At 36.0% G+C, this 26899-nt stretch overlaps 1 long non-coding RNA gene across 3 annotated transcripts; it reads left to right on the top strand.

The window, feature by feature from the left end:
• Nucleotides 1-1999: 1999 nt before the first annotated feature.
• Nucleotides 2000-6781, top strand: LOC111901850 (uncharacterized). Of its 3 annotated transcripts, XR_002853618.3 has the most exons (8): nucleotides 2001-2696; nucleotides 3637-3811; nucleotides 4536-4596; nucleotides 4694-4777; nucleotides 4867-4926; nucleotides 5155-5195; nucleotides 5361-5426; nucleotides 5512-6275. It is a non-coding gene; the product is annotated as an uncharacterized LOC111901850 (long non-coding RNA). The 3 variants fall into 3 exon arrangements; XR_008231954.1 differs by lacking the exon at nucleotides 5512-6275 and adding an exon at nucleotides 6290-6781 and having other exon boundaries at nucleotides 2000-2696; nucleotides 3637-4596; XR_008231953.1 differs by having other exon boundaries at nucleotides 2000-2696; nucleotides 3637-4596.
• The last annotated feature ends 20118 nt before the right edge of the window (nucleotides 6782-26899 follow it).

Below are 26899 nucleotides of genomic sequence, written 5' to 3' on the forward strand. Positions count from 1 at the left end.
ACAGGACATGTGGCAAAAAAACCTTTATTTATTAGAGTAGATTTATCGATTTAAAACATAACGTCAGACACAATCTTATATATTTGGCCGTATCATTTTGCTTATTTTGATCCGGTTAAATTTAGTTAGAAATATGTTTTTACTTAATATGTTATTCGTTACGTTTATTCGATTAGTAACTATTTGTATATCAGACCTATGAGATTAAGGAAATAGTTAATAATATTTCATTATATAAATTATAACGAAAATATTATTAATTATATTATAAGGTTATGTATATTTGTTGGCTAATCTTATAAATAATTTTTAACCCTTTGGATAGACGACTCATATTGGGAAGTTTTCATAAGGTGAAACTGAAAAATACATATGAGTCATGTGACATTTTCTTAAAACTGGATATATATTAAAATGATACATCTTCACAAGATTTAGAATCAATAACATTATTATGACATATTTTATAGCTTCAATAAAATCATATGCAAGAATATATTGATGTAGGATTTTATTACGTGGAAAGTTTAGAACAATTATTTTATTCAATGTTTTGTTATGAATAAATGTCTTTTCCATTATATAATAGTACCGATTAAAAAGAATGAATTTGTTACCTAAATGCTGCAAGGAGTTATGCTAGATAATATTTGTCAACACACAACAATTCTAATGAAAGATATTGGCAACTCGAAATGGTTATCTACATGAGTAGCTTCCATTTGATATAATAAATAATATGAGTGTTATAATTAGGGATGAGCAACGGGCCAAATCCGGACCAGACCGGCCCGAAAACCGAAAATCGTGAATTTTCTTACCCGAAAACCGGACCGTTTTTGGATGTACGGGTTCGGATTCGGTCCAGTCCGGTCTCGGGTACTAAACCGGGTTTCGGGTTTTGGACCGAACTAGGCTTTCAAATTGGTACAATGCGGGACTTTACTTAAATCACGTGCAAATGTGGTGTCTACAAAAAAATACAAAGCTTATTAACATTTGGAACAAATAAAAATTACACTATTTAGCACAAAAACTACACTTTTTATAAAAAAATGCATGTTTTAACAAAAAAGAAACAACATCATTAATAAAAAAAAAAAACTGCATTTTAACAGCTTTTTTGTGTAAAAAAACAGCAAAAAACATCATTATTTATAAAAAACTGCATGTTTTTATAAAAAAATTTGCATGTTTTTATAAATTTTTTTTGCATGATTGAACAAAAAATAGCATGCTAGATACATATTTTCTTGTAAAGCGATAGGAACAAACGTTGATCAAGATCTATAAATAATGTTACAATAAAAACATCAAGTTTTCTACTTAATGTTATATATAACATTAACTAATAATTCAATATCCTTATCTATATATTTTAAGGAGAAATTTTTTTTCGGTCCGGTCCGGGTTAAATCCCGTATTCCGGGTACGGTCCGGTCCAAACCCGAAACCCGATTAGCGGTAAAAACAAAACCCGAAAACCGGCCCATTAATATGTATATTCGGTCCGGTCCGGGTCAGGTCCCGGTTTTTTTCCGGTCCGGTCCGGTCCAACGGGTCATATGCTCATCCCTAGTTATAATTGCGACATATGACTTTGAAGATACGAATTTAGTCTGAAGGTACCAACTACCAATGACTCTAGGACCACACTCCCACTGATCGTGAAGAATGCTAAAATCAGCCCAATAGACAATAAACTTTTTTGTATTATTTTATTTATTTAGGAAAACTTATGGAGGGTTATAGATTTTTTTTGAAACGGCAAATCTAACCTACTCCTAACACTACAAGAAAAGTCTTTATTAGTGACCAGTTTTTTAGTGACGACTGAAAATCTGGTCACTAATAGCATCATTTAGTCACCATATAATACGTCGTCACTAAATTTTGGTAATGCTATAAATTTAGTGACCAATTCGATAATAGTTGTCACTCACTGGTCACTAAATTATAAAATATAATTAAAATAATTTTTTTAACATCAGAAAATAAATATTAATGACTAAAAAGAATGGTCACCAGCCTAGTGACAGAAAATACTGGTCACTGCTCTGTGAAAGGCTTAGAGACCAAAAAAGAGTTGTCACTGAATTGCCTCACACGTGGACACATAGCCATCCTCTCTTTAGTATGCAACGACTAGAATTACAAAATATAATATTGAAAGGGCCAATTGTGCCATTTTAGTATGATGAAGGCCCATAAAAAATAATCTCCTTTTAAACATCTCACATCTCACCATCATCATAAAAAACCCTCGTTTTTAAACACTCTCTCTCTCTCTCTCTCAGCAAAAATGCCAACAAGAATCACCGTTCTGATTCTATGCATCTTTGCGGTGGTGATGTACCCATGATTCGTCGAGTCAATGATACTGAACATGGCAGATTGCCTGTCGTACGTGACGATCGGAAGCACGGTGAAGAAGCCAGAAGGAACATGTTGCTCGGGGATTAAATCGATGTTGAGAACAGACGCACTGTGTTTGTGTGAAGCGTTCAGAAAACAGTGCGCAATTGGGTACATCGTTGAATGCCACCAAGCCCTAGCTTTGCCTGTTGCTTGCGATATCAAAGCCTAGCTTTGCCTGCTGCTTGCGATATCAACGCTCCATTTGTTACTAACTTTGGAATTAAGCCTATCTAGCTAGTATCTCCGTTTGTCTCTCGTTAATCACTTACTTTCTTCAGGTCTACATAATATTAACATCTCTGTCTTGATTTGTTGAAATCAAATTTCAATTTTGTCTTAGTGAATTGCCTGATTGACATGCAAAATCAAATGTGTTTTGTGTCCTTAGTCCTAATTCACCCCATAAACAGAGGTTCCATGGCTTGTCTTACAAGTGATTTTCGAATTCCTATTTAAGTTAATTCATAAATGTAGCTCCATTTATGAAACTAGGGCTTTTAGGTACTTCTGTAATAGCAAACATGCTACATCCGGCTTACCAAGGTCTGTCATCAATGCAAGTGATGAAGCTCTATTTTTGTAGCAAGTCAAAAATTATAATCTGTGTTCTAGAGTGAAATTGAGTAGTTGACATCTGTTAAAAATGTTTTCTCTTGATCACAATTTAAAACTAAAATTAAAGCAAAAGTGTTAGTGTTAATTTTATGAAAGACGTTCTTGACTCTGTTTTTGGTAAGTTTTAGATTTAACATAAGAACTCAAAATCCATCCTATCTATTAATGGGAAGAATGCTATTTTTCTTAGGCTATGATTGTATGACTTATTTTGGTTCTTCGTAAAGAACATAAACATATAGAAATATGCTTTTGCCAATAATCTACTTACATATAATCTCAAGAAGGAAAGAACAATTTATCATAATCTTTCACAAATAGATATCAATGAATTGGTTAATAATATTATCTTAACTGAATTTGAGGAGATTAGACCATTTGTTGACATGATATTTTCACATCAGATTTATGTATAGGCAACAATTGTTGTTTTATAATCATCATTTGTTATAGTAGTAAATACTTGGTCCATTCAAGAGCTAGAGTTGTCATGTGGTATTCTACTATTCTTCACAATAAGTGACTTTTACACAACGTACAAGGGTAAAAGAGTCCATGAAAAGTGGTGAATGAGATATTGATTAAGTTAACCATTTTTTTCAGGCTGCTAAACGTGCAGGGTGGTTATCAAGTGATGAGAGCAAATGCCAAAAAACATGTCATGTAGGGTTTGGTCTTGTTGTTGATAATGGAAAGAAATTTAGCATTCAAGTGATTAAGTTGGTTGATTTGCTTGATGAAGCTAAGACTCAGTGTAAGGCTGCTCTTGTGGAGATAGGTATATAACAAACTTTCTAGGACTATTTTTTATGATGAAAGGGGCATACATGTCTTCTAGTTAAATAGCTTCTCTTAAATGAAAGTAGGCTGCTATAAGAAGAAAAGTACGTTGCTATTCCTTACATTGAACCCTTTTAAGCTAATTGCAAGAAATAAAATTTACTTGGTAATAGTACTTGTTGTCTGTCTTTGGAATTTGTTGAATTCTTTCATCATATGACTTGTATTTCTGTTTTCATGTAACATGTTGATTTTTAGTCAAGAGCCTAATGATTTTCTATATATGTTTTCTTTACCACTGGCCTTAAGTTACATTCAATCTGACACTAAAATACCCAACAACAAAGTGATTGTTGATCTTTCTAAAAAAAGGTAAAACTTCCTAAGAAATCAAAAGCCAAAATATGTATTTTTTTAAAGTTCAAGACTCTACTTGATATCTTATAACATTAAAGATCCAATCGAGTAGAAATTTTTTTTTTCAATAGATTTAAATAAGTCATTAAATCAATTTGGTGGAAGTTTTTTTTTTTTTTTTTTTTTTTTTTGTAATTTATGCTTCTAAATTGGTTTTTGAATTTTCTTGCTTTAAACCAATATACAATATGTTGCAGACCTATGGTATTGACTCAAAGCGATAATTTGTTGCAAAATTTGGTAAAAAATGACTTTTTTGTTTTATGAATTTGTTTACTTTCTGTTGACTGCTGGGCTTTAATCAGGGGAAGTTATGTCATTTTTACTACATTGTTCACATAAGTTACTGCCCTTCAAAGAATTCTGGTATATATTTGTTCTTTTTAATCAATTTATGTTCTTTCTATTCCTTTTTCTTTTTACTGTAATATTACGGTTTTGAGTTTTAACTGTCTATTCACAGAAAGAAGTTGCAAGCTCTGAACTGGCGAGTGGTGTTGTTAATGCTGCACATGATAACCGAATGATTTCATTCCTTTAATTGAATGTAATCACTCATTCCATTCCCTTCTTGTCTATTCCATTCCATCATTTTCTCAACTATGGCCATTTCATACACTTTTAAACTCTTTGCAGGGTAAGGCCGGAATGGCAAGAATAGGCTTAAAGATTTCAAATATTCTTTTATATCTCTAGGTAACATCAACTGTTCAATTTACTAAACTACCCCTGATACAATTATAGCATTGTACTTTCAGTTTTTATCTTATCAAGAACTTATACCTTGAAATTACTACATAAACTTGCCTTGTATTGCTATAAATTGGTAGATTTCATTAAAGTAGGATATGCTATAATAAACAAATCAATGCTATTTCTTGCAATTAACCATTTCTAATATCATTCTTGCTGACTGTGGGATAGCTGAATATCTTCCCAATTTAGACGAGATGCTTAAATCACAGGTTAGTGAGATACTTATTTACTTTTTGGTTAATATTTTTTTCTCTCTTCTCTTTCAATTTACCAATTCTGTTACAACATTGTAAATACTATAAATAGCAACGCACTTCCATTACTTGTCTATTATAGCATCCTACTTTCATTCCTTTCTATTTACAACATTGCAGGTCTGAACTTAGCAGTGAGAAGCAGGCCACCAGCAGATCCAGCACCGCCAACTCCAAGAATCATAGGTAATTTATCTTTGAAGTAGCCACTTGATGGAATTTATCATATTTGCTTAAATGACAGTTAACTTTTTTTTTTAATCTCATATAGCTTAATGCTTTTGGTAATCAAGTTGCTAGAACATTTAACTGTTGTCTTACTGAAGATACTAAAGAGGTGGCAGTCTGCAAAAATATTTATAAATCTTGTATAGATAATGTGATTGGTTTCTCATTGTTTAGGTTCTTATTTAAAACTACTGATTTGACAGATATTCAATATGATGTGCTTTTGCAATCAAATTGAACTGTGTGAGTTCGTTTAAGTTTGAGAACATTTATGTTTACCATTTGATGAGATATATATCGATAAACGAATTATAGTATATCTTACCATTGACTAAGTAAGTTCCATGCCAGTTACCTAAATGAGTTAAATACAAAGAAATAGCAATCAAAATTAGTGACGGCTTTTTATGGTCATAAATTGGATAAAACAGTGACCATTTTTTATGGTCACTAATTGGGTAAATCAGTGACCACCTTTTATGGTCACTAATTTGACAAAACGGTGACCACTTTTTATGGTAACTAATTTGACAAAATAGTGACCACTTTTTGTGGTCACTAATTAGATAAAACAGTGACGACTTTTATTTATTAGTGACAACATTTAGTGACCACACGGATCGTCACAGATTTAGTGACCAACATATTTTGGTCACTATTTAGTGACCGCTTTTTTGTTGTAGTCACTAATCAATTTTTGTGACGGACCTATAGTGACGAAAAGTGACGACCAAAAGTTTGGTCACTAAATCATTTAGTGACGACTCCTTCTATTGTTAGTGACCATTTCGTTTTCGTCACTAATTGGCATTTTTTTGTAGTGTAAACTACACCTTAAATCCACCAATGTCCACGACGAGACTTGAACCCTCAACCTCAAGGAGGGAGGTCAACACCGGGTACTGCTGGACTAGAAGCCCTTTGGTATCGAGGGTTATAGATATAGAGGGATTTGTGTTATCTTCAACCGATATAAATGTGACATAATTTATTAACAATGAAATAGATGTTAAAATTTAAGTGATGCCATATTTTTTTATATTGCCATAATTTATAATGGGGTTGAAATATTTTATTCTTTCATAAACTCTTTAGATCACCAAGCAAGAGTAAGGCGTGATCCTTTTTATAAAATATGTGTATCTAGTTTAGGAGTTTTTGTAGGGACAAGAACGAGGTAAAAAAAGATGTCCTAAGTAAGACAGAATATTTTGAAAATGGATTGTTATTGGAAGATATTATTTTTGTTGGAATAAATTATGCTCGTGTTTGTAGGCTAGTTTAGAAGGATCCATGTTCTACATGGATTGTATCTCTCTCACACACACACACACACACACACATATATATATATATATATATATATATATATATATATATATATATATATATATATATATATATATATATATCTTTGAAATTTAAATGAGAAAGTCTTTTATGTCATAAGACACATAGATAGTTTTTCCTTAATAGGATTTAGAATTGTATCTCTCTCTCTCTCTCACATATATATATATATATATATATATATATATATATATATATATATATATATATATATATATATATATCTTTGAAGTTTAAATGAGAAAGTCTTCTATGTCATAAGACACATAGATAGTTTTTCCTTAATAGGATTTAGATTGATATGATACATTTCTCATTTCCTACTTGACTTCAGAGGAACAACTTTAGATTTCTTTTCTATGATTTCTGAACCTTCTTCATGAAAAGATATGTTGAGACCTGAACCTACAACCAATTGATAAACGCTAATTAGATTGTTTGCAAACCTTCAACGTAAGTTAACTTCTGAATTGTGAATTCTCTATTAGTAATCATGACATATACCTTTACTTCTCCAATGACATTGTTTCCATATTTCATTTTTCCTCCATCTTTCAAATTCTGAAAGTCTCTTAATTTTGCTTCCCTCCTGTCATGTGACGAGAACAGCCGTTATCAACGTACCATTCCGAATCATATTGTTCGTCACGCATAACCTGCAAAATTTGAACATGTTTAGGAGCCCAAACCGATTTCATCCAATGTGAGAATTTTGTTTGAACAGGAAAAATCTTTGTTTTGTCAAACCCAATGTGACAACAGGAAAAAATCTCGAATAAACACGTCTAAACTGTAACCATGTACAAGTGAATTCACATCATAACATTGATACAATAAGAACTTTAAATTCCATAAGGGCATGTGATATAAGTTATTGTATGAGCATATATTAAAAACCATGTGTATATAAGTTAAATACAAGTCAACATAAGTCAAGGAAATAAGTTAAAAAACATGAAATGCACCTTAACATGTTGATTTCGGTATTTGGAATCTAGGAACATTTGTGTATTCGGTTTTAGGTATCTAGAAACGTTAGGTTTTCGGTTTTGGGTATCCTAGACCACTTTAGGTTATTGATTTAGGTTTTTTCACTAGGATCGAAATCTCTAAAGCTAAACCCATTAAGGCCGAAAACCTCATATGCTAAAAACCGAAATCCCAAGGTTAAGGCCTTTTATGGCCGAAATCACCTTCTTTTAGGCGGTTTCACACTTTTCAAAGTGATAAGATACACATTCCAACGTAAACATCCCATCATATTTTATCTTTATATATTTATATAACCGAAATCATGGCCTCATTTCTCATTTTCGACTTAGAAAACTTCATATTTTGCTCTCAAAACCCATATACAATCATTCATATCTTCAAAGCAGTTACCCATAACATTTTCAAGTTTTCCCAGGAAATCAATATATCAAGTTAATTTCCAAAGACTTCTTGTAAGTATTTATACATAACTAGTGTTATTTAAAACTTAAGTTAATCATTTGAAAGTTTTAACACAATATTATATGTTAGGATTTGGATTTTTCCGCGTTTTTTAACGAAAAACATCACTACCACATCGTAGCTAACCAAGAACACATGCTCGAGGTGAGTTCATACCCTTACGTTTTCATGATTTTCCATTGTTTTAAAGGGGGGGGAGGGATAGAAGTAAAACACAAAAAATGTTGTGTTAATATCTAAACTATTTCAAATTGATTTAACTATCGTTTTTAACAATATATATATATATATATATATATATATATATATATATATATATATATATATATATATATATATATATAAGATTTTACAGGCTTAAAATTGGTAATTCCGCCTTATTTCCTGTTCTTTGTTTGGCTGTGGGCTTAGGACTTTCTTTTCAATCTCAATTATATATGCCACACACACACACACACAAACACACACACACACACACACACACACATATATATATATATATAAGTATAAAAATAATTTCAGAACGTTATTCAAACAAAAATATTTACGTAACTTATTTCATTTCCATTTGTACAAAAACAGTAAATTTCATGGAAAATATTTATCACAGATTTATGATTATAAACATTTAAAATGGTTAAAAATAAAAAGTTTTTCATTTTAGTAGAATACACACTATAAACTATAATAAGTAAAGTTTATGGAACTTACGTATCATTTTACCAAGTTCGGGATACAAAACAAAAATAAACATATAAACTATAATAGATATAGTTTATGAAAGATATATATACAGTTTATTAAATACATGTATATTCATTACAAAAGACTTTTCATTATTCTACACATAACAGTCAGTATAGCTTTATGAGACACACTTCAAGTACTTATCTAACTACCAACGAAAGCCCTGAAGTTATAACCAGAGTCTCTTGGAGGGAGAGCATGACACTTGTGTATAGATCTATACGGGAATGACAATCTCGCACCTAAACTGTTAGCTATAGTTAGGCCAGCAGGCCTGGGATGACAAATTTCGTATCAATTTCGACGAATGAAGAACGTCGTATCAGGCCATATTAGGTCATCAAGCATGGTTATAATTGTTGGATAAGGTGTCTAAGTCCATAACTTATTTGGTATATACTTGACCCGACCCGGCATGGTCCATTTGGGTTGCACTTCACCCGAACAATTTATGGATAATTTTATGAGAGTTATACACATATGTTTCTTAATATATTATAAGTTATAATATATTAATATGAGCTTATGTTATTTAATTAGTCTTAGTCTTAAATTAATTATGAATTAATTTAGAGATTAAAAGGAAGACTAATTAGATTATGGGCTATTGGTTTTATATGGTGTGGGCTAACACTCATTTGTTAATGGGCTAGGCTTGGATGGAAGTCCATGGATGATCCATGGAGCTTTTAACCCATGGATCATTGGAAAAGGAAAGGTCATGGGTTATTAGGGTTTCACCCTAACCATGTACACTATATAAGCATGCTTATGGTGCATGAAATGGCAACTAGTGAACTAGTGTGTGTGCTTGTGTGTGGCCGAATTTAGTGTGTGTATACACCCTCTCAAAGTTTTCCAAGAGTTTGTGGTGATTTGTGATTCCATTTGAGACATTCACACTATTGGTGCTTGGCCCTCAAACTCCTCAAGAATCAAACTCATCAAAAAGGTATGTAATCTCTTCTAACTCTTTTATGTTTAAAAGTACCCCATGCCATGTTAGATAGGTTATCAACCTTGGAAAATTATTATTTTGCATGTATCTAGACAAACATAGATCCAAGGTTTATTAGGGTTGCATGCACACTAAGGAAGTGTTAGATTGCTCAAAACCCAACAGTGGTATCAGAGCCTAGGCTTGCTTGTTTGATACTTGATGCAAAATAGTTGAAAAAGTCGAAAAACTTGCTGTCTGCCTGATGAACTCGTCGAGTCCATGGGGAGACTCGCCGAGTTCATGTGTATCTTCAACCTACTCGCCGAGTAGGTTCATGCACTCGACGAGTAGGAGCCACAGAGTGCAGATTTTCGACTTTTGCTGCTGGAAATAGACTAGAAACATTACCCTAAATTGTTTTGGTGTTTTAAAACTTGTTTTAGTTGGTGTAATGGTTGTTCTAATCCATTTACAATAGCATATATCAAAATTCCATGATTTTTATGTGTTCATATAATTCTTGAAATTTTGATGATCATGTTCATGTTCTTATGAATTTAGAAGATGATAGAAATTATTTGCTGAATTGTTTAGAATTAATTCTTGATCATTTATGTGTTTTAATGGAGTCCATAATTTGTCCTCAAGTTATGGATATCCAAAGGTCACTTTCTTTAACACAGACATTTAAACACATAAGTTACATGAAAATGAAGAGTCTTCATTTTTATGAACCTTTAATTCATAAGTTATGAAATGAAAAGTTTTGGATAGTTACAAAACTTGCCCTCAAGTTTTGGAATTTGTAAAGTTTCACACACTTTAATAAACTTTAATTCCAACCCTTAGAGTTTTAATAATTAAAATTCAACCCTTATACTATTTATAACATTAATGGTTAATTATTATATATATGTATAAGAATAAGTCGTTCTACCGTTAGTAGGCCTCATTCATGAAGTTGATCTATAAGGTGGGTATAAGGTTGTTGCCTATAAAATGGCAACTTAATGGGTGTCCACTCTCACCCACCGCTTGCTTGACTGGTGGAGGGTCGTTAGCCGAACGGGTAGGACAATGACTTTAAATCCTCATTAAAAGTATAATGATTATTATAAAGTAACTAAACCTTTTAATTCCCAATCTTAGTTATTTTAGGAAAAATGTGAACATGGTGCTAGTCCATGGAATTCACACTTTGTACCTTACCAAGTCGTTGGTGGAGCGTGTGTGGTTAACCGGCACACTAACTTGGACTAGTAAGGATCACGAAGGGTGACTTAATGTTTGTCATAGATCAATGGAGCGTGTGTGGTTAACCGACACATTGATTAGGTGATAATATTAAGGGTAGCAAGTGAATTAGCATGGTTATTCACACCTTGTTTTGTGATCCTCGGCATCCCAGTCACAAAATTTGAAGGGCACAATCGAGATTGAAACATGCCATTGAAAATTTCAATGAATCTCAAAAGAATCTAGGAATTTCAAATCCAATTAAAACCTAATAATTCATTTTGTTTTTCATGGTGGAAATTGGTGAATCGTCATTCACCTACCTTTCAAATATATTATTACTTAGATTACGGCATCCCTCTTCTAAGTATAATATATTGTGATTGGGTCCTAGCCTTAATATTACATTTGGGTGTCTTATTAAGGATTCTATATATCTAATCTAAACTTTCTTTCTTCCTTCAGATGTCTTCCAACACTAATGCTTCAAGCTCTAACCCAACTGGTTCTTTCTCTCTCATGAATCTTTGTGGGAGGGTCATCTTTGATGGTTCCAACTTCATGAATTGGTTTAGGAACATCAGGATGGTTACTCGTTATGAGGACAAGGAATATGTCCTCGATAAGGAGTTAAAAGAGCTTGATGAGTCTACTGCTACTCCTGAGGAGATCGTTGAATTCAGGACACATGAGAGAGATGCTACTAAGGTGGCATGCATCATGATGGCCACGATGACAGCCGAGCTCAAAAAGTCATATGAAGATTTCTACCCTTTTGAGATGCACCAAGACCTGATGGAAAGGTACCATCAGAGTGCTCGTCAGGAGCGGTATGAAATAATCTCCTCCATAATAACTACCCGCATGAAGGACGGTGATTCCGTCACGGCTCACATGCAAAAGATGCAAAGGTATGTGGACTGTTTGCTAAAGCTGAATGTGAACATCCATGAGGAGTTGGCAATTGACATCATTTTGCACTCCTTACCTTCTTGTTATGATCATTTTCGTATGACATATCATATGAAAAAGGAGGAAGTTACCCTCAGCAAGCTTCAAGGACTCTTGAAGACCGCTGAAACCGGTCTTAAGGGCAAGGCGGTTGTTACCTCTACTACTCCTACTCCAACATCTACCCCTGTTTTGGCTATCGGGCAAGGCAAAGGGAAAAAGAGGAAGCACCCTTCGAAGGGTACCAAGGGAAAGTCTCTTGAAGGCTCCTCATCGAAGACCAAGAGCAGATCTGTCACTCCTTCTGCCATTCCCAAGGATGCTGAATGCTACTATTGCCATGAAAAGGCACACTGGAAGCAAAACTGCCCTAAGTACTTGCAGGATTTAAAGGATGGGAAAATGAAACCCACCCATGCAGGTATTTACACTATATTGTCTAATTACTCAACATATTCTAACTCTTGGGTGCTTGATACAGGATGTGGTATTCACATATGTTCTGATATGCAGGGCCTAAGAAGAAGTGAGGATGTGGAGCACGGGAAGATAAACTTGATCATGGGGAATAGGAAGGCTTCACCTGTTTCCAAGATTGGAGATTATACTTTGTTGCTTAATAATGGGTTAAAATTAGATTTGAATAAATGTGTGTACTCGTCTGAAATGGCGAGGAATATTATTTCTTTTCATGCTTTGTACAAACAAGGTTTTACCTTTTCGTTTGATAATGAATGTGGCGGTATTAATGCTTTCTTTAAAAAATGTGTTTTATTTTAAAGCGTTACCTTGTGATGGTGTGTATGAAACTGTGTCGATTGTAGACAACTTAGGAAATAATGTGTTGTATATTGATTCTTCTACTAGCCTAGATAAAGCATCATTGTGGCATTGTCGTCTTGGACATGTAAACAAGAAACGCATAGGCCAACTCCAAAAGAGTGGAGTCTTGGAGTCATTCGACCTTAAATCGGATGATAGTTGTGAATCTTGTCTACTTGGAAAGATGACAAAATCACCCTTTACTGGAACTTGTGAAAGGGATGAGGGTTTGTTGGACCTAATACATACTGATGTATGTGGGCCATTCAAAACTGCCACAAGGGATGCTAATCGGTATTATGTGACTTTTATTGATGATTTTAGTAGATATGGGTATGTCTACTTAATCAAACATAAGTCAGAAACCTTTGAAAGATTTAAGGAATTCAAACAGGAAGTAGAAAATCAATTGGGCAGGAACATTAAGATGCTTCGATCCGATCGAGGTGGTGAGTATCTTAGTACCGAGTTCCTTGACTATCTTAAGGAGTGTGGGATTGTCTCACAATTGACTCCTCCCAGGACACCACAGCTGAATGGTGTAGCTGAGAGGCATAATCGAACCTTGTTGGACATGGTTCGCTCTATGATGAGTCGAGTTTCGCTACCAATCTCTTTTTGGGGGTATGCCTTAGAGACTGCCGCCCATATCCTTAATCTAGTCCCTACAAAGAAGGTTACCAAAACACCTCATGAGATGTGGACTGAGAAGTTTCCCAATTTGAACCACATCAAGATTTGGGGTTGCGAGGCTTTCGTGAGGCGAGAAACTCATGATAAGCTCGAACCCCGAAGTGAAAGGTGTATTTTCATTGGCTACCCACAGAAATCTTTTGGTTACCTCTTCTACAGACCCAGTGAGAATGTGGTCCTTGTAGCAAGAAGAGGGGTCTTTCATGAGAGAGAATTTATAAGCCAAGGAGACAGTGGGAGGCAAATTGATCTTGAAGAAATTCAAGAAGCAATTGGTGAAGGAACCTCAGACACTAGCAATCAACCTGAGGAGGAAACTCCTGTTGAGCAAGTTGACATGTCTGTACCTCCGAGGCGTTCCACACGGGTTAGGAACACACCTTCATTTTATTATGGATTTCATATTACTAGGGAAGGTGATACGTTTATCAGCGATAGTACACTGGTAAATTTTGATGAACCTAGTAGTGTTAAGGAAGCCATGGCAGGCCCGGAGTCTGCTAAATGGAAGGAGGCTATGGACAGCGAGATACAGTCCATGTATGACAATCAAGTTTGGAACTTGGTTGACAATGTACCAAGCCGTAAAACAGTCGGGTGCAAATGGATCTTCAAGAAGAAGACCGACATGGAAGGAAACTGGAAAAGTGCATACTTATAAGGCTCAACTGGTTGTGAAGGGTTTTACTCAGACTCATGGTATTGATTATGATGAAACCTTCTCGCCGGTAGCAAAGATTAAGTCCATTAGGGTTATGCTAGCCATTGCAGCATTTCATGATTATGAAATATGGCAAATGGATGTCAAAACCGCTTTCCTTAATGGAAAGTTGGATGAGGATGTGTACATGAATCAGCCAGAGGGTTTTGTCAGTGTAGAGTACCCTAACAGAGTATGCAAGCTTGAGAAATCCATTTATGGATTAAAACAAGCATCTCGTAGCTGGAATCTTTGTTTTGATGAGAAGGTAAAAGAGTTTGGCTTCTCGAGAAGTGAAGATGAGTCTTGCGTATATGTCAGAGCTAGTGGGAGTATAGTTAGCTTCTTGGTACTGTATGTGGATGACATACTACTTATAGGAAATGACATCCCAACCTTACAGGAGGTTAAGTCCTGGCTTGGGAAGTGCTTTGCTATGAAGGACCTAAGGGAGGCTGCCTATATCCTAGGGATAAGGATATTAAGAGAAAGGAGTAAAAGACTAATTGGACTTAGTCAGAGTACATACTTGGATAAGGTGTTGAAAAGGTTCAACATGCAGAATTCAAAGAAAGGATATTTACCAATCCAAAGCAATGCCAAACTGAGTAAGACTCAGAGTCCGAGTACAGAGACAGAGATAGCTAAGATGAGCCAATTACCGTATTCTTCCGCTATTGGCTCGATCATGTATGCTATGACTTGTACCCACCCTGATGTGGCTTTTGCTTTGAGCATTGTCAGCAGGTATCAAGGGAACCCTGGCAAGGCTCATTGGACCGCGGTAAAGAACATTCTCAAGTACCTGCGGAGGACTAAGGATTGGATCCTTACCCTTGGTGGGAGTGATGACTTGAGAGTATTAGGGTATAGTGATGCTGTTTTTCAGACTGATAGGGATAACTTCCGCTCTCAGTCAGGCTGGGTCTTTACCTTAAATGGAGGGGCAATTTCTTGGAAGAGTTCTAAGCAGGAGACGGTGGCTGATTCGACTTGTGAATCAGAGTATATAGCAGCAAGTGAAGCAGCGAAGGAGGCGATATGGCTAAAGAACTTCATTGGAGACCTTGGAGTTGTACCAGCTATTAAGGAACCTATGGAGATTTTCTGTGACAACAATAGTGCGGTTGCCTTAGCTAAGGAACCAAAAGATCATGGCAGATCCCGACACACTGACAGAAAATATCACTTCATAAGACACAAGATTGAAGAAGGACTCCTCGTGACAAGGAGGATATCGTCGGATGAGAATCCTGCAGATCCCCGTACGAAGGGACTGACGAAGGTTAAGCATTTTCAGCATGCGAGACGCATCGGGCTGAGGGATGATATTAGTTTTTCAGATTAGATAGTTTTGCTGAAACTTGTAAAATGTAATCGACGTTTGATGATGAATAAAATTTGTGATTTATTTATGAGTAAAGTGTTACTATCATTGTCAATTATTTACTATTGTTTCAGTTTTGCATGTTTTGACTTCCAGAATAATTAATTTATTCAAACCTCCACAATCGGTCATACGTCAGAAGTAGGTATGAATCAAGATTGTCATGAATTGGGATTGTAGATGGCTAAAGGTGTTTAGACATGGCAATGGTTGCTGCAACGTTCATGAGTACTCATAAGTTATGAGTATTGGCATAAACCCACGCTCGTTTGTATCACTTCATGGAATTTATCTCGAGTGATCGTGAGACGATAATATCATATAAGTCTTCAAACCTAGAGATATGAGTTGTTACCTATGAGTTGGTTGTGCATTGATTGCATGTAAACGCATCAGTTACTTGATGTTATAAAACGTGCCTTTGTGTACAATTCAACAAGTAGTAGAACAAGCATATGAGTCGAAGTTTATCTGTTCCTTCTAGAAATAGAAGCGATATCTGGGCCCCTCGATGATTTTGTGTTGACCCATGTACCGGGCCCGGTCAGAACTAAACTGATGTGTTCAGTAAAGTTCTTTGTCAAACAAATCGGAAATCGAGAAACAACTGCCAGACAATAAGCAAGACATAGTTCCATGTGTTTGTCCGGCTGATATCATGAGAACAGAGGATTAAATGATCACATGTCTTAAAATGGCGCTTCATAGCTCAACAGAGTTTTCGAGAGCTACGATTGCTGGTTGGTTCCTGAAGTTATATAGGCAAATAGAGTTATTAGACTTATCCAAGTGGGAGTTTGTTGGATAAGGTGTCTAAGTCCATAACTTATTTGGTATATACTTGACCCGACCCGACATGGTCCATTTGGGTTGCATTTCACCCGAACAATTTATGGATAATTTTATGAGAGTTATACACATATGTTTATTAATATATTATAAGTTATAATATATTAATATGAGGTTATGTTATTTAATTAGTCTTAGTCTTAAATTAATTATGAATTAATTTAGGGATTAAAAGGAAGACTAATTAGATTATGGGCTATTGGTTTTATATGGTGTCGGCTAACACTCATTTGTTAATGGGCTAGGCTTGGATGGAAGTCCATGGATGATCCATGGAGCTTTTAACCCATGGATCCTTGGAAAAGGAAAGGTCATGGGTTATTAGGGTTTCACCCTAACCATGTACACTATATAAGCATGCTTATGGTGCATGAAATGGCAACTAGTGAACTAGTGTATGTGTGCTTGTGTGTGGCCGAAAATTGCAAGTGTGTATACTCTCTCAAAGTTTTCCAAGAGTTTGTGGTGATTTGTGATTCCATTTGAGGCATTCACACTATTGGTGCTTGGCCCTCAAACTCCTTAAGAATCAAACTCATCAAAAAGGTATGTAATCTCTTCTAACTCTTTTATGTTTAAAAGTACCCCATGCCATGTTAGATAGGTTATGAACCTTGGAAAATTATTATTTTGCATGTATTTAGACAAACATAGATCCAAGGTTTATTAGAGTTGCATGCACACTTAGGAAGTGTTATATTGCTCAAAACTCAACAAGTACAACGTATTATCATCAAGCTGATGGGCAAAGTGAGACATGCTGAGAGCTTGTGTGATAGATTTTGGTAAATCGTGAGATACCCATTTACCACTTGTCGAATTCTCGTACAACAATAGCTATGAAACTAGCATCAAAGTTGCTCCATTTGAAGCCCTCTATGGTCGTAAGTGCAGATCCCCTTTATGCTGGGCTGAAGTGGGTGATACACAACTAGCATAGAAGCAAGTACCCGACAGTACTCTAACCGGTCCAGAGATCATTCGATAAACAACAAAGAAAATCATCCAAATACGAGAACGACTAAAAGCTTCTAGAGACAGAAAAAAGAGTTATGCAGACAAACGACGAAAAGCCTTGGAGTTCCAGGTTGTTGACCGCGTCCTGCTAAAGGTATCACCCTGGAAAGGAATGATACGTTTCGGAAAATGTGGAAAACTAAATCCCAGGTACATCGGACCATTCGAGATTCTTGCTAGAATTGGTCCGATAGCATACAAACTCAATCTACCGCATGAACTCGGTAGCATTCATCCCACTTTTCACATATCCAATCTAAAGAAGTGTCTATCTGACGAGATTCTTGTAATCTCAATCGACGAAATCGAGTTAAACGAGAATCTACACTTCGTAAAAGAACCAGTGGAAATCATGGACAGGAAAATAAAGAGAACAAAACAAAGTCGTATACCAATAGTTAAGGTTCCCTGGAATGCCAAGAGCATACCTGAATTCACTTGGGAACGGGAAAATCAGATGAAACAAAAGTACCCACATCTTTTTCCTAGTTCATGAGTACCGCTTTAGAAGCAATTTTTGGACGAAATTCCCTCTAGCGGGGGGGGGGGGGGTGTGATGTGACAACTGGAAAATTTCCCGAATAAATAAGTATAAACTGTAACCATGTACAAGTGAATTCACATCATAATATTCATACAATAAGAACTTTAAATGCCATAAGGTCATGTGTATATAAGTTACTGAATGAGCATATATTGAAAACCATGCATATATAAGTTAAATACAAGTCAACATAAGTCAATGAAATAAGTTAAAAACCATGAAATTCACCTTAACATCTTCATTTTGGTATTTGGAATCTAGGAACATTTGTGTTTTCAGTTTTAGGTATCTAGACACATTAGGATTTCGGTTTTCGGTATCTTGGACCACTTTAGGTTTTCGGTTTAGGTTTCTCCACTAGGACCGGAATCTCTAAAGCTAAACCCATTAATGCTAAAAACCTTACATGCTAAGGACCGAAATCCCAAGGTTAAGGCCTTTTATGGCCAAAATCACCCTCTTTTAGGGGGTGTCATACTTTTCAAAGTGATAAGATACACATTCCAACGTAAACATCCCATCATATTTTATCCTTATATATTTATATAACCAAAATCAAGGCCTCATTTCTCATTTTCAACTTAGAAAACTTCATATTTTTCTCTCAAAACCCATATACAATCCTTTATATCTTCAAAGTAGTTTCCCAGAACATCTTCAAGTTTTCCCATGAAATGAATATATCAAGTTAATTTCCAAAGACTTCTTGTAGTATTTATACATAATTAGTGTTATTTAACACTTAAGTTAATCATTCACTAATTTAAATACAATATTATATGTCTAAATACTATTAGCACTTGGATTTTTATGTGTTCTAACGAAGAACGTCACTACCACATCGTACCTAACCAAGAACACACACTCAAGGTGACTTCATACCCCTACGTTTTTAGGATTTTTCATTGTTGGGGGGAGGGGGGATACAAGTATAACACATGAAATCTTGTGTTAGTATCTAAACTATTTTAAATTGTTTTTACTATCGTTTTTACCAATATATATATATATATATATATATATATATATATATATATATATATATATATATATATAATTAATATTTTATAGGCTTAGAATTCGTAACTCCGTCTTATTTCATGTTCCTTTTTTGGTTATGGTGTTAGGATAGAGTTATTTATTTGACTGTCTTTTGAATATCAATTATATATATATATATATATATATATATATATATATATATATATAATATATATATATATATATATATATATATATATATATATATATATATAGGGTTAGGATCAAATGTGAATCACAAATATTGTATGATCGTATGACTAGATTTTGACCATTGGATCATAATTTCTTAATGGCTAAGATTGTTATGGTATACTATAGTTATTGTGTCATAGATCACACACTAACCATGTTTTATTGAAAAAAAACTTGTATCCAAGGGCATTATAGAGTTTTTTATTCAACACCAAATAAAGAAGATGCTATTATTCAGGAGGGAGTTACGATTCTTTTTTTTTTCAAATCCATATCATCTAACCATTTTTTAGAATGCTGTTTCAGATCACATAATTATGAACATGTCACACCCCAAAACCAAGAACGGCGGAAACGTTCTGGGGCGGAGGACGTCATGTATAATATCAACTACAATGTAAAGTAGTAAACAAGCAACATCATCCATTGCATTAATAATATAATTATTATACAATTGAGTTCTGTCAAATTTTGATAAACACTAAAGCATGAATCAAAATGAAAGATAAGTCTTGAACAAGCTCCATCTTCCTTTCTCCTTGCATCAGTACCTGTCTATGATGACCTGAGGATACAAGTAATTTTGAAAGCGAGTATCAGCTTTGAAGCTGGTGAGATCATAAGTATTTAGTGTCTTAATTTGTATGTAATATTTTGTAGGTAAATTATTTGTAAGTATTGAAAATGTATATGAACTATAAGTATGAAAATGTTTGTAAAACAACTGAAACGTTTGATAAAACCCTAGAAATCCCTATGATTCCTACTATTATATAAAGTGCGTCTTCTACCAAGACCTAACTGTTCTAAATGTTCGTTTCTTGTAAAAGTGTGTAATTTTCCCAAGAATAACTATCATTTATAAGATATAGTTTTTATATTTATAGTTTAAGTGAAAAGATCACTAAATATATGTACAGGGAAAACTAATGTAGTACTAAAACATAGCGCTATAAGAACTACTGCTGTACTAACTACCTTAAACCGGATTTATATTAAGGCATCATGTGATTAATTGCACCATACAATCGACTGGTAACAACGACATACGAATGGTCATAATAACGGAATGACGTTTGGCACCCGCAGACCTGCAGGTCCGGCTGTAGCTAGCAGCAAGGTGTAGGATAGTCAATCCAGTATAGATCTATACGCAAACGCACGCTCTCCCTCCAAGAGAATTCTGGCTACAACTCGGGCCATGACATTTAAGGGATGCTCCGATACAGTGGATCACAATTGTCAACGTATTAATGTAAGGGTAATGTACGAAACTGTTCTATGTCTGCTCACTGTAATGTGTGTTCTTTCTCTATCTAGCAAGTATTGTAATGTGCTGTAATATTCTAGAAAGTATTGACTCATGAATGAACTGACTCATTGTATGATATCGTGTTCTAGTAATGGTTCTAGTATCTTCCTAAACTACCCATATGGTAGTTTACTAGTAATCTATCTGGTACGTATGGTCATGGATGTATACCCTTGCTACCCAAGGGCATGGGATGAACTGGAAGGACCTTTTATGACTATATATGTACACATGATATATAACTAATATTTAAACGACCTTCGGACGACTACCCGATATCCCACCAGACCATATCTCAAGCGCGAAAAGGAAATAGGGTGGATAGCCTTCCTAAGTCTTTTAAACATTTCTTATATAACTATACATATAGAGGCATGCAATTTATAATACAATAAAAGCATAAATAAGTTTTGTAAGACATTTGAAACAGAAATATTATTTTAAGAAAAGATCGACTTGATGTCAATCTATAAAACAATTTGAAGGCATAAGTTTGATAAAACAGTTTAAGTATAAGGAACATTTGTTTGAATCACAGTTGTAAATAAGTTTGAAAGGTAATGTACAGAGTAAGATGTACAGTGTAATAAGTAGTTTAAAACATATAAAATGTTTATAAAAATCATTTGTAGGAAACCGTTTGGTAAAACGGCTCCTGAGTAGCCAAATCTTTTGAATGTTGTATATTAATCACATGTGATTGATATAATAACTAGCGTAATTCTACTTATTAATCGCATGTGATTGATATAATAACTAGCATGATTCTACTTTATCCCCCCCCCCCCCCCATAAAACATTTAAAAGTAGTTTAAAACATTAGTTAAGGGGTATGAACTCATCTGCAGTAAGTGATTGGAATTGAACGGACTGTTATCGTACGGAAGGATCGGACAAGTGCTTGGTGTCAAGTGAAGACTTAGACACACACAATGATCCTAATTACATATGAAGACATATGTATATAAATAAATAGAGATTAAATCACTAATTATATAAGTATAAACATTTAAACGCGAGGAAAACACTTTTGGTCAAGTGCTAGGAGGCTAATGGGTTGCAACAAAGGAGTGCAATGCCCCTAATGTGAGTTTAAGGTCTAATGACCATAATAATTGGAGTTTACGGCCCAGGGGAGTAAGCTCCTGGCCGTAAACTCTCAATCAATGCCTAAATGGAGCTTAGAATTATCACAACTCTAATGGGGAATTATTTCAAGGCTATACAAGTGTTTAAGGTACTATATTGACTCCTTTGGGGAGTTTACGGCCCATAGACCATATTCCCTTGGATTTTACGGCCGTAAACTCCCTTGGGAGGGTTCTTATGGTGCTTTCAATTCTCAAACATTTCTAGGAACTAATCTAGACTTTAGTACTTGGCTTTAGGAGGGTTTATGGCACATTTGGCACCATTTTATGGAGTTTACAGCCGTAGAACCTTTTGGGCCATAAACTCCCTCACTCATGGGTTCTAAATGTTTTAGCTAGTCCATAACACATTTAGGTACATGCCCAAATTGTCTCTTGGCTTAAGGAAGGATTTAGGGTGTCCTTTGACCCCTTTATAGGAGTTTACGGCCCAAGAACTACTCTTGGCCGTAAACTCTTCAACACTTGTGTTTTCTTATGTTTGCTAGGCTATAAACACTTTAGGGTACTTGTCCTAATTAAAACTTAAGCCTTAGGAAGTGTTTGAAAGGATTTTGGCACTTAAAACTTGGAGTTTACGGCCTAAGAAGCTCCTTGACCGTAAACTCCCTTCTAGTCATGGATCCTAATTGTTTTGTGGTATAAGGCATGAATTGGAGGCTCCTAGTTCGAGTTCTAAAGCCTTGAGGGTCATTGGAACCCTTTAGGACCTTAAAATGGAGTTTACTCCCCAAGAACGTTCTTGGGCGGTAAACTCCCGGATCTCACATATTTGGCATGTAATCTATGTTATTAAGCTTATAAAAAGTATTAAAACACAACTAGAGAAGTGTACTCACGATTTGGGATGAAAACCCGAAGATCCGTGAGAGAGAATTTGGCTTTTCTCTAATTGGAATTCAACTAATGAACCAATTTGGTTCAAAATTCTATTTATAGTCCTGAGATTTTTGGCAGAAAAATATTTCTATTCTCGGAATGGATTCTAATGTCCTAGAGTATTGGATTTACAGTGTTGCACAAAACCCTAGTGCAATCACTCTCCTAATATCTCCTTAGATGTACAATCCTGAAAACTGCCAAACTTATACTCGAAATTTGAGTTTACATTGTAACTGTTCTAACTTCTATGGGATTGAAATGGTTTGTTCATAATGGAAATTTCGGTTGTCACATCATCCCCCTGTTGAAGGGAATTTTGTCCCGAAATTAGAATTTAGGCAAGGAAGTATGCACGAATGATCGAGTCGTGAGGAGGAAACTTCCTAATTGATTGGTTCTAGCGCACTTAGGTGAAATCGGGTTCTCAGTTGGCATTCCAACAAACCTTCACTAACTGGCGACGGCGTTGCTTCGTCCGCTTGACCTCTCGGTCCAGGGTCACTACGGTTCTAATACGAAGGCAAGGATCTCGACGAGTGGACTTACTAGAGTCCTAACGGAAAGGCATGGTTTCACGATCGAGATGCGAAGAGTAGAATGTATGTTACTGAGTTCGCGGAGTAGGTCTAGTTTGTGCGAGGCATAGGACCGATTCTGATAAGAATCTCGGAGGTCCTGTCTAACTCGGATTTAGCTTTCCACGCTTTACGAAGCGTATTAAGCCATTTCCAGAGTGAGTTAACCTAAAGGGCTTGGTCACTCATTTGGAATTTCCAAAGTTTGCTTTTCTTGCTTAACTTCCCAGTCAAAGGCCACCCCTTGTTGGGTCAAAGTCGTACGAGTTTCTGAAATTTGCGAGGAGTTCTGAATGAACTAAGTCGGTAGGTCGGTAAGACCTAGAATTTGGCGAATGACTATCGGCGTTTCTGGTGTCGACAAAAGCTCGACGGTTTTGACAAGTTGAAAGAGTACTCTGAATTTCCCACATTACTAACAGCGTGTCATAGAAATTCGACTCTTCAATTTCAAAACTCGTGCCTAGAGAACTTCACGAGAAGTTCCTCTGAAGGAAATGTTTCCATGGGTTTTCTTCTTACTACGAGGGTAGATGAGTAACTCATTACATGGAGAAATGATGAACTGATCCAAGTAAGAAAGACATACTCTATTTATTTGGTTCATGAAAACTATGGGCGTATTGGTCCTATCCGAAAGGTATCACTACGGACTCGAAGTGTCCGCATCGAATTCAGGAGATAGTCTTCTGGACATCTTTCCCTAACACTCGAACTGGTGGTATTCAGATCTCAGATCCATTCCTGGAAGTAGTTTCTTTCCTTGCGTTTGCTCAACCATTTCGTCTACGCGAGGCAGCGATAACGGTTTCCAACAAAAAAATCTTGACGGAGTCCTCAATTACCGAGGTACATACGATGCAATCCGTCGATCTCTGGAAGAATATGATTGGGGTCCTCTAGGGTGAGAAACCTAGTCCTCTAATTTTATCGTTGTGTTGTCCGTTAAGTTGTTTGTACTGTTCTGATATTTCCGTAGGTGTTTAGACTATAGGGTGATCTGTTTACGAGAGTCGTACTGGGTTCTAAGTTCGTTCACATGACGATGTGATTACTCGTAGGCTTAAGCAGTTCTCCGTCCTGAAGTTCTTATTAGAATTCATACATGGTTTCACCATCACAATTTCGAGTATACGAGTCGCATATAATTAAGGTTGAAAAGGTAGTCGAATAATTGATTCTTCTTTAAGCTCACATCCCATCGGGGAAAAAGAAGTTAAAGTGGAATCATCAATTCTAAACCTGTAGAAGCTTGATTATATATCACTCTTATGTATACCATTCTCAGTGATAGATCAATCGTATGAATCCTTGGATTGAACTTGACGTACTGCACGAGTGGTACTTCAGGGATTTCTTCGGAAAGAAAATAACTAAGTGGTACTCCTGGCATGAGTACTACGGTGTTCTGATATGACGACTTCGCTGGAAAAGTGATCTAGAAGAAAGAGGTGTACGTATGAAGCTGTTTTTGTGAGGATCAAATTTAATCGAGTCGTATAATAATGTTGGAATCATACTGAAACTTAAAGACATTAGATTCGAATATAAGACGATTACAGACAAAACACAACCATGCAACCAAGAACAGAGTTACAGTACTATAGATTTACTACAAGACTATTGCTGCGAATAAGATATACTACAAAAGACAAGTATACGCAACACGAGAATTCCTATACAGACAGGATCTCGCAAAAGGTAAGACTCTAGTTGCACTAGTTTTAAACATGTTTTTGATCATACAGATACTGACGATTTGTAGGGAACCTATACTATATTAGGGTCCTTAACCGTCTCTTTCCATTCTGAGATCAAACTCCTTCGGGTTCGTTGTTGTCCTTCTCTGCTGGACAGTCCCTTTTGAAGTGTCCCATGACGCCACATAGATGGCATATCTGAGACGTTTGGACATTGGTGGTTGATACAATGTATTGAATCTGGATCCTGCAGCAGCTGGTAGTATGTCCATTCCTGTTGCACTTAAAACAGTGTAACGGACGACAACTACCCAGATGATGAAAACTACACTCATAGCATTTTGGTAGGTTTCCGGCATATTGCCTGGCTGGTGTAGGGACAATTGGGACTCCGGAAGGAATGGTAGTAGGAGGTGCAGATGTAGTAGCTGTGAAGGTCGTTACTGGTGGTTGTTTCTTATTCGCTCCTCGAAGCGATTTGTCCTTCTTTTCGGCCCAAAACTTTCGTTTGTTACTCTTGGTCCTGGCACTCGGGGTATCGTGGTAGTTTGTTGCTTGTCTAGGTACTGGATTGTCACTTGGAGTGGCATTGTTGTTAACGGCTCCGCTAACATTCACATCGTTAGCGTGAAGGTGGGTTAGAATAGCTGACACGGCAGCCGAGACTGCAGCTTGAAAGGTAGCCGCATCAATCTGAAGGGTTGGTGCTTGGTTGATGGGTTGATCGTCTTTCTTTGGCGACATGATTCTGTTTCACGGAAAGAAAATGAATTTGTGAGCGAGCATGGTTGAACCTAGACTAAATTTGACTGTTTATGAAAAGAATAGAAGTATGTTCTCGTGAGTTTGACCTACATCCCTATGATGCAGTCCTAGTACGGAAATGGAAGTAAGTTCGTAGAATGGTCTCAAGACGTTTGATGTTCGAGCCGAGGTATCGTGGGTTGGTGATTAACAAGATCCAACCACTGAAAGAGACTTGGAAATGTCTCCGGATCTAACTTGCTATAGTCCAATGACTTGACTAAAGCATGATTCAGATAGACTCTAATGAAAGAATGATAAGAGTACTTGAATGAAGAATGACACAGAAGTTAGCCGGCTGTCAATATCGTTGATATTCACGATGTAAAGATTCAGGAAAATTGACCTTGTAAAGGTCTTACATCATATCCACAGAAGATAGTTCCTGACAGCATAAAGACCTAACTAAAGTACCTACGGTACAAGATAATTTCATAGAAAATGCCACATCGGGCACAAACAGAAAAAATACGATTCCTCTTTATAAGGAAATAAAGTAAAGTGTCTACTACTGGCGACGGTCATCCCTCTGGTGAACTCTTAGTTCAGCCAATTGACGTTCCATGTCAAGTAGGTGTCTTTCGCACACCATCTGGCATACTTGGAGTTCTAAGACTTCGGCTCGTGATTCAGCCATTGCTTGCAGCAGGGTTTCATGGTTTCTCTCTGATCCCTTGCGAGCATCTTCTAGACGAATGGTGCGGAGGGTATGCATTCTCGCATCGGTGACAACTTCTGCTATCTGATGTAGGGCTGTCCTGCCTTGAATCTCATTTCGGGTCACTCTGCGGACCAAGATTGGCAAGACCCTAGCTGCTGAGTCCCTATTGCTCAAGTCGTCAAAGCTTCGGTCGCCATCAAAATGCATGGGCTGATCTTGTCCTTGGATCCATGTTTCCAAGCATTCCACTCACTCAGGGGTCGGGCCATGAAAAGCCGGACGAGGGTTAGGAATTGGAAAGGGAGCTGCTCGGGATAGGTTCTCAACCTCTGGTTCGGAGTTTGCATCATACGAAGAGTCTTCATCATGTTGATCATTCAAGGGGATAGGATGATCATTCTCTGGTTCCTCTCCAAACC

This window comes from Lactuca sativa, chromosome 4 (genome assembly GCF_002870075.4).
Source record: "Lactuca sativa cultivar Salinas chromosome 4, Lsat_Salinas_v11, whole genome shotgun sequence".
Lineage (NCBI taxonomy): Eukaryota > Viridiplantae > Streptophyta > Magnoliopsida > Asterales > Asteraceae > Lactuca > Lactuca sativa.